General features: G+C 54.1%; 1 protein-coding gene across 1 annotated transcript in view; it reads left to right on the top strand.

Moving 5' to 3' along the window:
• SND1 (staphylococcal nuclease and tudor domain containing 1) overlaps nt 1-14088 on the top strand; it is a 135504-nt gene that overhangs the window by 43704 nt on the left and 77712 nt on the right. The window lies entirely within an intron of this gene.

The following is a 14088-nucleotide window of genomic DNA, read 5'->3' as shown; positions in this document are numbered from 1 at the left end:
GCTGGTTATCCCCTCTAACACTCTACGTGGCTTAGGGCCCGGCTGTCTGAGGGACCGTCTGTCTTCGTCTGTTTTGGCCAGTCCAGTGAGGTCAGCGAGAGTGGGCACACTCCAGATCCCGTCAGTTAAGCAGCATCACCTAGGAAGCATGTCTTCTCGGTGACGGCTCCTGCCCCACGGAAGGCTATCCCCTGGAGGCTCATGCTGCACCCTTCCTTCTGGCCCCTCGTAAACTGCTTAAAACCTGGTGGTTCTCCTAGGCCTGGGCTAGGATGGGGGTTGGCCCCTTTAGTTGATTATTGGCTGCTTGGCTGTTTGTGTTTGGGGATATGGTTCTGATTAGCTGTCCTCTTTTTCTTCTTGATATATTTGTTTGCTTTTAATTTTTATCAGTAAGTCTCCCAGAGTCATTATGGAGTTGGATGGCCTCATAATTGAATTAATAATAAATAAAAATCCACAGAAATTATAAACTCTTCCGTAAGGAGGGAAGTGTCTCACCCTCTTTGAAAGAGGAGTGGTAATTGGCCACTTCTGTAAAACAAATAAAGCCCCCAAGCTTGGATCTAGAGAAGAGGGACAGCTGCAGGTACAGGTAGTCCTCACGTTACGATGGCAATTGGGGCTAGAATTTCTGTCGCTAAGCAATGTGGTCATAAAGCACCACATCACATGACCACATCGCTTAGTGATGGCAATCCTGGCAGTCCCCACTGCCATCTTTAAGCGAGGGCTGCACGGGTCATTAAGCGAGGACCTCACATACTGTGACATGGGAAGAGGCACTGAAACTGCGTCCTAGTCAAGCGGGCGGGCAGGCAGGTGCTGCAGGCGCTACGGAGTATGAACGGGTGGACAGGTGCCATGGGCTGGTGCTCCAGAGTACAAGATCCCCATGCTGTCCAGGGGCTCCTTGGGAGAAAAAGTGGCGGGAGCAGGAGTGACTTGCAGGAGTGACCTATGACCTCCTGCTGGCTTCCCCATTGACTTTACTTGTGGGAAGCTGACAGGAAAGGTTGCAAATGGTGATCACGTGACCACAGGATGCTGCAACTGTCGTAATTGCGAGCTGGTTGCCAAGCACCTGAATCGTGATCACATGACCGCGGGGATGCTGTGACGGCCACAACTTTGTAGACCAGTCGTGAGTCCCCCTCGTTCAGTGCCATTGTAACTTTGAACAATTACTGAATGAGTGGTTGTAACCTGAGGACTACCTATAGTCCTCACTTACCAACTGCCATGTGCAGTGACTGTTCGAAGTTAGGACAGTATAAAAAACAGCTTTACAACCAATCCTCGCATTTACAAGTGTCGCAGCATCCCACGGCCATGTGATTGCCATTAGCATGCTTCCCAACTGGCTTGAGACAAACAGAGTTAATGCAGAACGCAGAAGTAAAATTGCAATTTGCGGTCATGTAATGTTCTGCTTAACGACCATGGTGACTTGCTTAACAACTGAATGGGAAGTGATATAAGTCCATTGCAGTCATGTGATTTTCTGTTTAGCGACCGCGGAGTTGCCAGTTCCAATTGTGGCTACTAAGTGAGGAGTACCTGTATAGGCGAAGTCCTAGTGTGTCCTTTTTGAGCCCACTTCTGAAGCATTGCTCCCTCTAGATGCCCCTGAGTGAATCCAGCTTTCTTGATCCACCAGCTTCAGAACTGACCCTTTGGGGATGCCCTGCGGACCTGTGGGTCTCCAAACTTTGAGCAGGTCTATGCATTGTCCCCGCTGCCTTTCTGGGAATCAGGGTTGCCCTTTTACAGCAGCTCTGCTCTTCTATTTCTGGAAGAGCATGCTGAACGATTACTAATTTGTGGCAACCCAAAATCAGGAGTTTCTCCGGTGGCACTTTTTCAGACTAGCGCGTTTTATTCAAAGGCCTTCGTGAGTTGCGGCTCACTTCATCCGACGCCTAGAGAATTAGACCCGTGTAGAATTTAAATTGGGGAGGCGGGGAGGGGGGAGGGGAAGACAAGGTGGTTATGCGGAGGTGGGTTACACGTGAGACAGGCCACCAGCACCTTCTCAGTTAACAGCTATAACGTGGTAAGAGCCCGTTGTGTTTCCTGTGGTCTTCTGAGGTTGCCTGAAGCCTTGTGATGGGTGCAAGTTAGCAATCTCTCCCTTTTTCCAAAGCAGTCATTTGGAGGTCTGCTAGAGAGTGTCCTGGGAGGCTGAAACGCTCCAAGACAACTTTGCCCTCGTTTCGGGCCTTGGTGGCAAACATATGTCCGTTACTTCCTTTGCACAGAGGTCGTCCTGCTTGTCCTGTATAGAATCCAGAGGGACGTTGCTGGCAGATGATGGCGTGTATTACACTGGAGTAGGAGCACGTGAAGACACCTCTAACCATGTGAGAGTGTGACGGTGCTGTTGATGTAGATGGGGGGTGTGCAGAGTAGACATCTGGGTTGGTCATGGGCCTGGTTCCCCTGTTAGCGCTGCTGTCGTTGCTTGTGGCTCGTGAGAACCTGCTTCGGGCTGGGCGGCCGCCCGCGTGCCGGCACGGGACCGCCACCCGGGGCCTGCGAAAGGGCCGTGTCATTGCCCAGAATGGGCTGTAGCTTATTAGTAATGCATCCGAGTGGTTTGAGCTGTGAGCTGTAAGTGACAACCAGCGCTCTGTCCTGCTTTGCGGTCTGCCTTTTAATAGGTCCTCCCTGGGAATTGATCTGGCTCTATTGATTCGTCTGTTGATCTTATTGGGTGGGTGGTTCAGTCTCCCAAATGTCTGGTTTAATTCCACCAACTCTGTCAAGCGGGTCGGAACAGAAGCGGTCGCCACGCAGGGCCTGACAATAGGTGATACGTTTAGGGGGTGTCCTGGGTGGAAGCTGGAAGCATGTAGGTACGCACGCAGGGTGGATGGCAGCTTTCCTGCCTAATGGGTTTACATGTCCACAGGGAAGTTTCACTGTGACTTCAAGGAAATGGACTTGTTCAAGGCTGAGGTTGATGGCGGGGTGGGAAGTGGTTGAAGACATAAAGGGATTATTTTATTTTATTTTATTTTATTTTATTTTATTATTAAATTTGGTGAGAGATTCATTTCTGTGGATGCAGATGATGAAAATATCTTCAGTGCATCTTAAATAAAGGGCGGGGGCTTCCGGGGATGAGTGTTGCTCTACATCAGCCATGAAGATGTTGATATAGTCTGGCAATTATATCTTGTGACTTCTCAGGGTTATAGATCTGAAAGGGAGATTCTTGTTCTGTCGAGCCCCTTCCACCAAAGGCAGCCCAGTATGTGTGTGCAGGCGTGTGTGTGCATGTGTTGCCGTTAGTCATGTTAAATCTTCCAATCATAGAATAAGTTAGAAGGGACCTTCAGGGTCATCTAAACCACACCTCTGCTCGATATAGGAATCCATTAAACCATCTGTGACTCAGCAAGAATTTCCTGATGGTAATAGGTATGAGGAAATACCCTGAATCTCCTGTTTAATTTCTACACATTGATCTTTAAAATGGCTCTCCTTCAGCAGAGAACAGGTCCTTCTTGCATATAATAATCTATCAGGTAATTGTAGTATCCTGTCTCCTCTGAAGTTCTCTTTTGCAAGCTAAACATGCCCATTTCCTTATCTGTTCTTCTGACTTAGTTTCCAGGTGCTCCAGGTCTTGAGGATAGGACAAGAAGCAATAAATAGTGTTAGAGAAAGAGAGAGCCAAATTTGAAATAAGGGTTTGAGAGCTATGCCTGCCTCCTGAAGTCATGGGGGTTTCATCACTGGAAGTTTTCAAGCAAAGGTTGAATGGCCATTTGTCTGCAATGGCTTGAGGGTTCCCGCCCTGGGCAGGGGTTGGACTTGATGACCTCCAAGATCCCTCCCATAACCTCTTTGGCGCTTCTCCTCTAAACCCTCCGCTGCCTCCTGGGTTCCTTTTAAGGGCGGGCGTGGCGTTCCGAGGGCAGTGCGGTGGACGTTGGCCCTCCGGTGATCCGGATGCAGGGCTTCCGTTCAGGCGGCCGACGCTCGGATGGGCCTTTTCAGCAGCGGCATCGTGCTGCTGGCCCCCATGCAGCGGGGGGTTCCCGAAGACGCCGAGATCTCCGCGCCCGCTCTCCTACCAGGGCGGGTCCCTGCCGCGCCGCCCTGGAGCTTCTGGCTTTCCCTGCCGAGAGGCAGAGCCTCGTCGCAAGTGGACCTAACCCTGCTGCCCTTGGCTGAGGACATCTGGCAGTGGATTCCCCCTGTGGGGTGCCCAATCCCCCTTGTTGGCAGGCATCTGGTACCTTCTAGTTGTGTTGGTTTTCGGTTCCCATCAGTTCCAGGTAGCTTGGCCAGTGGTGAGGAGCGTTGGAATTGTAGTCCAGGGACCTAGAGGGGCACCAGGTGAGTTCTAACCGTCAGCATCCAGAGCACTTCCGGACGTTCCTTTCCTTTTCCTCCAGTTTAGGTGAGGGGGTGGGTGTCTCGATCTACCTGTCGGTTGCGTGAGGCTGTTCTGTGGAAGGTCGGGCCCCGCAGAAGGTCCTGCTCTCCAGTCGCCTTTTGCTGGCCACGTGTTCTGACACAGCACAGCTGCTCTTCAGAGAAAGCACAGGCTGTTTGGTGACGGGTCCGGCCGATGGCTCCCAGCGAGCAGGGCAGGAGAAGGCAAGGCCGCATGGGCTCGGCTTCCTTGCTTGCCAGAGGCTCACCGAGCCGGCTGACTCGGGCAGCTGCAACACCTGGGCGCGGGGGGGCCTTTGGGCTCCTCTTCCATGTTCCTCTCTGGTTATCCACTGTTTATTTTCGTAGGTTAGACTGAGGAATACGAGAACCTGCCTACGGCAGTATTAATGCTGAAATGCCAGACTGGATTTCACAGTCGCGATAAAAAAAGAGGACCAAGACAAAAGGAGAAGGAGTCCTAAACAGGACACAGACATTTCTCTAAACCCAGTGGAGGCGAAAGATGCGGGCAGGATCCTCCCAGGGCTGCAGGCCAGGAGGGAGCACTTCACCCTCTGTGGCTGGAGACCTTGGGGCAGCCCCTGTGGCTCCGCGTGGAAGTTCTTGGCAAAGAGCGTTGGTGACACGCTGAGATGGGCGTCTTGCAAGAGCGAGCGCTTAACGGCTGAAGGCGGCAGTGGGCATGGAGTGCCCGGATCCAGCTGAGGTGCTTTGCTGGGGAGAAGGCCTGCCAGGAGAGATCAGAGGGGGGTGGGCTTTCAAGGAGGGGTTGGACAAGGCTGTCCATTAGGGCTAATTGCTGAGGGGCTGCCGTGGGCGGGCGAGGCCGTCTGCAGGGAGGCTTGGGCAGACAGCCTCCTTGGGGGATGCAGGCTGTGCTGGGGTAGGAGGCGTCCCAGAGGTGCCCAGGGGTCAGGTAAGCTCCAGCTTCAGGAGTTGGGGGGGGCTTACCTCTGCCCCGCAGGCTGATTGCTGTGAGGACCATCCCATCTCTGCCCCGTCTCCTGCCCAGCCAGCCCTGGGGGGGGTCACCCCTGCAAGGTGGAAGGTGGCTGCCTCCCTCCTTTGCTCTGCCTCTGTGGGAAGGAGGAGAGCAGCAAGCATAAATCCTGCATCGGAGGAGGATGCACACACACACACACACACTCACTCACTCACTCACTCACTCACTCACTCACTCACTCTCACACACACACACCGTCCCCCAGGGATGGTGAGAGGCAAGGAGAGACTCCAATCATTTTACCTCTTAATCTTGAGTTATGCCTGGTTCCAATGTCACTTGGAGTTGATTTGTTATGCTAATTATTTAACAGCTAACAAGCCGCCTAATTAGCTTGTGTATAAAAGTAGGAACTGCCTGTCAGTCTTGGATGCCACTTCAGGAGGGCAGAAAGCCCAGCAGATGCTGCTCTGCTTGGTTGGGGTGTGTGCGTGTCAGGCTAGCACACAACTTTCTGTGGTGTATCACTGGTTTTTTGCAGTGGCCCATTTTACAGATGAGGAACCTGAGGCTCCTGCACTGCCAAGAGGCTGCCTGGGCTCCTGGGCGCGGTGGTGATTCCTGTTCGCAGGGACCTCTCCTGGGCTGGAAGACGGGCGTCACCCAGCTGAGGCTGGGTGCTCAGCCCCTCCTGCGCTTGAGCAGCGGGTGGCAGAGGGCCGGACTCTGCTTGGGAGGAGGGCCACCGGTGCTGGGCTTTTCCACGTGGATCCTGCTGCAGCTTCCGGGGTGTGCCCTCCAGAGATCGCAGGGAGCCCCTTAGCTCGCTGGCTTCGTGTTCCCGGGGCCCAGAAGCCTCTCTCTAGGCTCCTGCTCCCTTTGGGGGCTGCCAAGGGGCTGGAGGCTGCAGGGCCCCTTCTCTGGTCTGCTCTCTTAGGAGAAAGCTGCCTCCCCCCGCCGCCCCCCCCCCGGCTTCTGGCAGATCTTTTTACTCTGCAGTTGCACGAATCTCGCTGCTCTCAAGGAGCGCGAAGGCCTTGTGGAGACTGGCAAATACATAGATGTAGGAAATCAGCTGGGACCCCCCAGGGGAGCCATTCCAAGCAGACTCCTAATGTCTGAATGATGCAGGGTTTAAAGGGAGGCCGAGAGTCACGGGGGTCAATTTAACCACCTGGACCTCTTCCATGCCCCCAATAAGCATGCCTTGTAAAGCATGCTCTGGAGCAGAGAAGACGCAGGACGCCTGACTGCCAGGGAGGACAGGGCGGGGGGGCGACGGTCTGCAATGGAAAACTGCTGCAGCCTCACGTCAGCTGCGACTGCTTGCTTTTAGAAAGGGCATAGCCCCCAATCGCCTGGGGGCTCTTGTCCGTCAGGGATTTACACGTCCCCCCCTTGTAGTGATGACAAGGCCCCGCTGGTGCTCAGGAGCGCTCCTGACTGCCGGGTCTTCCTTCTGCCAGGAAGCCTGGGAGGGGAATTCCCCGAGGACCCCGGAGCCAGGGTTGCTACCTTATGGGCCTCCTCTTGTGAAAGTGGTCCGTGCTCACGCTGGAATCAAATGTCTTCTGAATCTCAGGGGCTTCATCGGGTTTTTCCAAGTCCCGCCCCGGGAGAAGTGCTGGGGCCTGTTTCCGCTCGCAGCCCCTTAGGTTAGCTCAGTCGGTTAAAACAGATTGACTGAAAAGCAGCAAATAATTAATGGACCGTGGATTTTAACACTGGGTTTATTTATGTGCTGATTGATGTGGAATGCATCACCTGTAAAATTAATTGCTGAGATTGCTTTAAGGTTCAGTTTTCCATTTACCAGCCCTTTCAGGGACAGGGGAACGAGAACTCTGCCTGGGAAACAGGGCGATGTTTGCCCAGGTAGCATCCTTTCTGAAATATCCACCCTCTGCCTCACCCGACGGCACTAGCGGCCCAGTGGCCAAAGCCTTCCCCGGACCTGCTTGCGGTGGGTGGAGAGGCGCTGCTTTTGCATCGGAAGAGGGGTCAAGAACAGAGAAGAGAGAATGGCCATGGGGCAGAATTTGTTAGGGGTATGCTTGAGCCAGAGACTGGGACCCATTGTGGGGAAGCAACAGTTGGTTTATGGACCATGTGGGAGGCACAGACAGCCTGAGGAGGGAGTGGTTGGGGTCCCTTTTCATAGACGTACGCAAATGAGAATCTACGGTATCCCGCGCCTGGCAAGATCATTAGGATGAAACGGTGAGGCCGTGGGGCAGGACTGCAAAGGCGGTGGAGGGGTTTGCAAGAGCGAGGGGGCGTTTTGTTCCATGAGCAGAATTCCTGTGTGTCAAGGGGATGGTTAAAGAGGATCGGCTTGGGGCTGCTGGGGAAAGGGGCTGGGCGGAGGCCCATCTGAGACCTCTCTGGCCCTGGGGAGGCGGCACGTGGCTGAGCGGATCCTGGGGACCAGACAGGCTTTCGGGGGGGGCTGGTGGATGAGGAGAGCAGCAGGGTGGCCCAGCTGGTGGCGGTCCTGCCCTCCTCCGCTCTCAGCCCTGCTTGCTGGGTGCCCAGGTGGGCTGAAGCGGGAGCTGCGTTGCCGTCTCCAAGGAAGGGAAGTTCAGTTTGCTTTTCAGCATGGCCTGCGACGTCTCTTGGCGTGGGGGATAAACATGTGCCAGCTGGGTGATTTAAGATGGAGCGGGCTGGGGAGATGCAGCAGTTGACAAGCCAAGGAGACGCATCAGAGGGGAAGGCCTGACGCCTCGCAGTAGCATAACTCAGAGTGGCTCGGGAACTGGATTGATTGCTTTGCTTGATGGGCACTCAGACGCGCGGGCATAAATTCTTCTGGCAGCAGCTCAGGAAGAAAAGCGCTTCCGTCCCCTTCCTGGCAGAGGGGAGCAATGCCATCTTTTAGCCCGGGTGGAGCCCCACCGGGGCGGCTGTGAGTGCTGGAAAGGTGCGCCTGTGGTCCCAGGAGGAGCTGCGTGTCCCTCTGGTCCCCAAAGAGAATGGGGGGAGGTCCCCTGCAGCTCCTTGCAACCTCCTCCTCTGCAGAATTGCAGCCGCCGGACGTGGCTTTGATTTGGACGGAACCACCCAGGCAAGGGGCAGCCGGAGCCCCCCAGGACGGGTGGCTTTTCCGGTGCCTGCAAAGGATCGTGGGGCAGCTCTGAGGAAGCCTGGCCTTCCTGCTACTTGGTGCTCGGCTGAGAGTGCGTTTCCACGAAGCTCACTTTGTGCCTGGCCTCAGGGCAGCCTTGTGCCCCCCCCCGGGCATGGGTTCAGGTCCCGCCCCTGGCTTCCTTGCTTGTAAGTGCGCAAGAGATCAAAGAGCCATCTGCTGACAGGCTGGTTCTTTTTCTCCTCCCTGGGTTCATTGGTTCAGTATCTGAGGTATTTTAGCTGGCAAATGCCCCCCGCCCCCCACAGGGCATCCAGGAGCCGAAAGGACTTTGTCTGGAACAACTCCTTCTCCCCGCTGCTTTGGCAGTGCGTGGAGACGAGTAGGTCGATTAGAGAGGGGGCCTTCCTTCTTCCTAGCTAGCAGACCAATGCGCGGGAGGTGGGAAGACCTGCTCCCACCCAGCCCACACTACGTTCAGCAGCTCCATGTGGTTTGGTGGGCGGGTTTCTTCCCAGGCGCAGGCCTCCCACCATTCAGCTGGCATTGCGGCCTCTACGTGGACTTCTTATTTGGGACTGAATTAATAGAGGAACAGAGTGTGCAGTGGCAATGGCACTGACTTATGACGGGTCCTCGTATTGTGGCCATTGCAGCATCCCCACTGTCATGTAATTGCGATTCAGTGTTTGCAACTGGCTCACGATTATGAGAGTCGCAGCGTCCCGTGGTCACGTGATTGCCACTTGCGACCTTCCCTGCTGGCTTCCAACAAGGAAAGTCAATGGGGAAGTCAGCAGGAGGTCACAAGTGGTGATCCCATGACGGTGGGATGCTGTGACTGCGCAGGATTCACCTAACGGTGGGTACTGCCGCAACTGCCATTGTAAGTCGGCTTGATCACATGACGTTGCGCTTTATGACTGCTTCGCTTTGCGATGGAGTTGCTGGTCCTAATTACCATTGTTAGCTGAGGACTACCTGTAGAGGCAATGAGGAATGAGTTGGAGCAGGCGTTAGAGCTGCTGGTAAGGCCTGTCTTGTGGCCGTAAGGGGCAGCAAAACGTCAGCACGTCTCTGCTCGCTGCGTCAGCCAGGTGGCCTTGTAGAGAGGGACCGGTTCCTCCTGCGAGGGAGGGCTGAGCCGGAGGGTTTCCTTCAGGGCTGCTGCAAGGAGCGTCCCAGGCGTTTGTTTGAGAAGGTTCCCAGCTGGGCTCTGGCCTCGAGACAGGATCGGTGGCCGAGGCGGCCGAGGCTCAGGTCGGCCTGGTTATCGGGGGGTGGGTTGATCCTCTTGGATGGGTTCTTGGAACTGTTAGCTTGGTCACCTGTGAGTTGAGGTCAGCCCTTTAAGGTAGACCAGGCTAGGGGACCAGCGCCATGTAGGTCAGGACTACTTTTATTGTAAAGCTATTGCAAATCAGGATCTTGCAAGTCTGATCGTGCGGTTCCTGCTCCCCCTGCTCCTCCTTCAGGGAATTAGGGAGGGGACTGCGTTAGTTGGTTCCCAATGTTGTCTGGCCTTAAAAATGTTTCAGCCCCTTCGGCCAGCGTCTCGGTCTAGGTCCTCTTCCTTACAGGCCCACCTCTCTCCCACTCCTGCTTGGCGCCTGCATGAAGCTGCTGGGCGAGGCTTCGCCAGGTTGCTGAGGACACCCAGCTGCACGTCTCCGCGTGGGCCGGCCCCACGTGGGTGGGGAAGGACGGGCTTCGGCTCAGCCCTGCCAAGGCCCCCCGGCTCTGTCTGTGGTTCTGGAGGGGGCTGCGCGCCCCAGACAGAACCGGTGCGCAATTTCAGGGTCCTGTTGGAGGAGCGGGCGGCAGGTAGGGCCAGAAGGGCTTTCGCGCAACTTTATTTTGTGCACCAGTTGCGCTCCTTCCTGGACGAGGAGGCTCTGCTCACAGTTCCTCGTGCCTCAGTCCCCTCCTGAGTAGATTACTGCAACGCGCCCTGGAAGACCCTCTGGAAGCTGTAGCCGGTCCAGAACGCAGCGACGTGGGCAGTCAGGGTGCGTCTCCGTGCACCCGCGTTACACTCCAGTGACTCCCAGGTTGTCATCCCTTAAGCCCTCCAAGGCATGGGGTGGGTTATTTGTGGGGCCGCCTCCCCGCCATTGTTTCCGCCCCTCCCACTGGATCCGGCGGGAGGAGAATGCTTCGGGTCTCCTCGATCAAAGCACGTCCCCTGTGCTTTTTCTCTCGCGACGGCAGCTCCCTCTGGGCCTCTGCGGCCCCCAGGGTTACACTGGCCCCAGCCCCGGCCCCAGCCCCGCCTGCCTTTCGTACAGCGTTGAAGACCAGGATGCGTCCCGGGGCGTGGGCGCTGGGAGCAGCCCTCGAGGTCTCCACCCTTCTATTATTATGTTTAATCTGTTGCGAGCCACCCAGAATCGTATTTTTGAGATGAACAGCCATATAAATCCACTTAATAAATAAATAAGTAAAAGATAATGAATGAATCAGTGAAAGAAAAGCAAGACTTGTTGGAAAATTAATCTGGGCGAGCCCAGTATTTATTTTAATTATGCATTCGGTGGATTTATACCCAGCTTTTCCTCTGGCAGGCTCCTTTGGGATTTACACCCCGTCAGATTCTGGAACTCCACCCTGGTGGAAAACATGTTCTCTTCACTTGTGTGTGTGAAGAGGTGTTCTTCTTTTGTACATTTTGTCACTTTAGCACAACTAATACAGTCAGTTAATTGTAATTGAAGAGTAGCTACCAGTGTGGGATAAAGCGGGAACAAGATGCAAATTAATTGATTTTATTTGGTGTGACTTGGGTGGAAGATTAATTGAGTGGCTTTATCGTCTGTGAAATTATTTATCAATTTGCATGTAGAGATATGAGTTGGTGTGTGAGACTCCATCCACGTAGACTTGATTTTGAACCTTTTAATTACCTGCCTGGCACATATCGTTCTTTGCAGGCAGCCTCTCTTCCTAAGGGGAGCGCTTGGCCTTTGCGGCAGAAGGCGTTGGAGAAGCCCCCCTGCCCGGCAAATGAAGCGTCTGCCTTCTCGTGCCGGCTCTCTGCTTTGCTGCTTCGGTCCTGGAAGGGGGCCGAGCGTCCCTTTGGGGACCCATCTCGCTATAGTTTGAGGAAGCTGACGGAGGGGGCGGGATCCTGGCTTGAAGGGCTGTGCTGGAGCAAGTCTCTGGCCCTGCTTGCTCACTCCGGCAATTGAGCTGCTGCTGCGTGCCCACCATTGGGACTGCTTCAGTCAGTAGGGAAGTATGCGCCTTGCTGCACCCTGGCCGCTCCTGCCCTCCAAGAAGGTGGTTCTCCAGAGCTTTCTTCCTCGAGGGCTGTGAGGGCCAGGAGCCTGCCTTCAACTAGGGCTCCAGAATCTACCGCAGGAGCCGGGGCACTGGGGCCACGTGGATCCTGATCTGGGTGTCTTGAAGCACTCCATCTGCTGCTTCAGCCCATTTTTCAACTTGGCACTAGTGCCAAGACAGGAAGCCTTCAGCCTCCCCGCTTTGCAGCTTGAAATGCAGTTGAACAGCAGAGCGGTCTCTGGAGAGTCCCCTTTCAGATGAGACTTCTGCAAATGGAGGCTTAATCTTGTGTGAAAGCTTTTTCAGAGCAGAGTCCAGCGCTGTGTGTTGGAGATAACAGAGAGAGTCCCTTCAAGGACGTCCAGATGCCAGGGAATAGCTTTTGGCACTCAGTTGGTTCTCCTCCTTCCAGTACGCTTTGCGTTCCATTGTAGTTTTGCTAGATGGCTGCCCAGCCGTTGGCGTGTTACCAGCAAGGTTTTCAGGTCAGGCTGCTTATGCAGCGAACTAAGGAGCTTGTCAGCAGAACCCTTTAGCAGCAGGATTGGTGGGAGGACGTAGGAGCTGCTCTCCAGGGCCGTCTTGGAGGAGCTGCCTGAGAGGAGTCTGGCCGGACCCTCTGTGCTATGATGGGGCCAGGCAGCGCCCCTGTTGGGCTTTTGGGCAGCCCCGGGGGAGGCGGATTTGATAGGCGTTCCCCCACTGGGGAGAGCTGCAAAGAGCGTGGCGGCCAAGCTGAGCTGGAGCATGACGCTGATAGAGAGGGCTTTGGCTTGAAAGGCCCACACAAAACAATGCACCGTCTCTATGATACTGCGATCTCTTTCTATCTCACCTCTTCTTGGGTTATCTAATAGACTCACCGTCTCCATTTCCTGTTTCTGAAGGATTTAAAATAGGTTTTATTGTGCATTTTGACATTAGCAAGATGATCCTCAAAATCCCTTTTTGCCTTTCTTAATGTCATCTTGCATTTCTTTTTAGCAACATTGCATTGCTTTTTATATTCTTGGACCTGCTAATTAGCCATGCTGAGGACTTTATCTCCTGACCTGAATGCATAATCTCCTAGCTGTATTTCTGTCCTAGTGGTTTAACTACAGGTAGCCCTTGTTTAGCAACTACCTTGTTTAGCGACCGTTCACAATTATGACAGTGATGAAAAAGTAACCTTGTGATCAATCCTTGCATTTACAAGCTTCGCAGGTCTGTAAATCAAAGAAAAGCTGAAATAAGATTGTAAGCTCAGTCTCTGTTTCACTTAGTGACTCCTTTGCTTAACAACTGAGTTGCCGGTCCCAATTGTGATCGCTAAATGAGGACAACCTATAATCCTCAGCCATTCTGAGGAAAGGTGATCTATTTCAGCCCTCTCATTAAAAAAGACATTTTTATTGTTTCAAAATCTTGCTCTCTAGAAGAAAACTATGACTTTTGGTTTCCACCAAGCCTCCATTCTTCATCTGGGGAAGACAGCATGTTTCTAAAATTCCCTTGTGTGTCTAGTATTGCCTTCCTCCACAATGATTCTGGGGTGAAGCTGTGTTTCTTCTAAGATGTCAGTGCCCATCTCTGTTTCCAAAACAGAGGGGCAAGTCCTATGGTCCTCTCCAGTCCACTTGCTTTCTAGAGTGCCCAGGAGGTCTTTGTTCTCCTATAAGTTTGCCTATTGAATCTTTTGGGTTTCTAGAAGCCTGTATAAATATCTAATGCATTATTTTGGTAGTGCCTGAAAGCTCAGTGAGGCCAGATCAGATGAAATCCAGCGCTCCCGGGTTGTCCACCCACTGAAATGGAAAGGGCTGTTTTCAACTCCTGTGCAGATTTTGGCCCTCCCATCTTTGTTTCAGCCAACAATGTTCAGGGGCATGTTTTAAAAAGAGACTGTTGAAACACAGTGGGATGAATTGTTTTGTACAAACGCTCCCTCTTTACTCTGGCCCCCTGCTTTATCAGCTGGCAGGTGGGCGAGGGGGTGTGTACGCAGCTGGGGCGGCTGGCCCTCCACAATCAAAGGGCAGCCTTCATGGGTGAGCTGGAGAGCGCTGCTCAAGTCGTGGCTCAGCCTCAGGGGCCTGTCCCTGCAAGGGAGCCTGGGACACCTGTGGCTGGAGCCTGTCCTGCCAGGAACTGTTCGTTCTGGGTGCTCAGGGGGCCGGGCAGGGGTGGTCCAGATCTCCCACTCTTTCTTCATAGCAGTGCCAAGTGCCAAGGCTGGCGGGTGGCAAACGGAAGGAGTGGGCTGACCCGTGGCAGGGGCACGGTGGAACTGGTGGTGGCTTCAGCTCAGATGGGTCTTCTGTGTGCTGCTGGCAGACTTCCAGCAGGAGCTTCCTGGGAAGAAGGAGAGGGGCTCGAGGAG

The sequence above is a fragment of the Python bivittatus genome, unplaced genomic scaffold (assembly GCF_059951505.1).
Source record: "Python bivittatus isolate LINGU-HERP-01145 unplaced genomic scaffold, Pbiv_v1 ctg000730_np1212, whole genome shotgun sequence".
NCBI lineage: Eukaryota > Metazoa > Chordata > Lepidosauria > Squamata > Pythonidae > Python > Python bivittatus.
The sequence above is the reverse complement of the archived record's forward strand: the minus strand, read 5'-3'. Positions and strand labels throughout refer to the sequence as shown.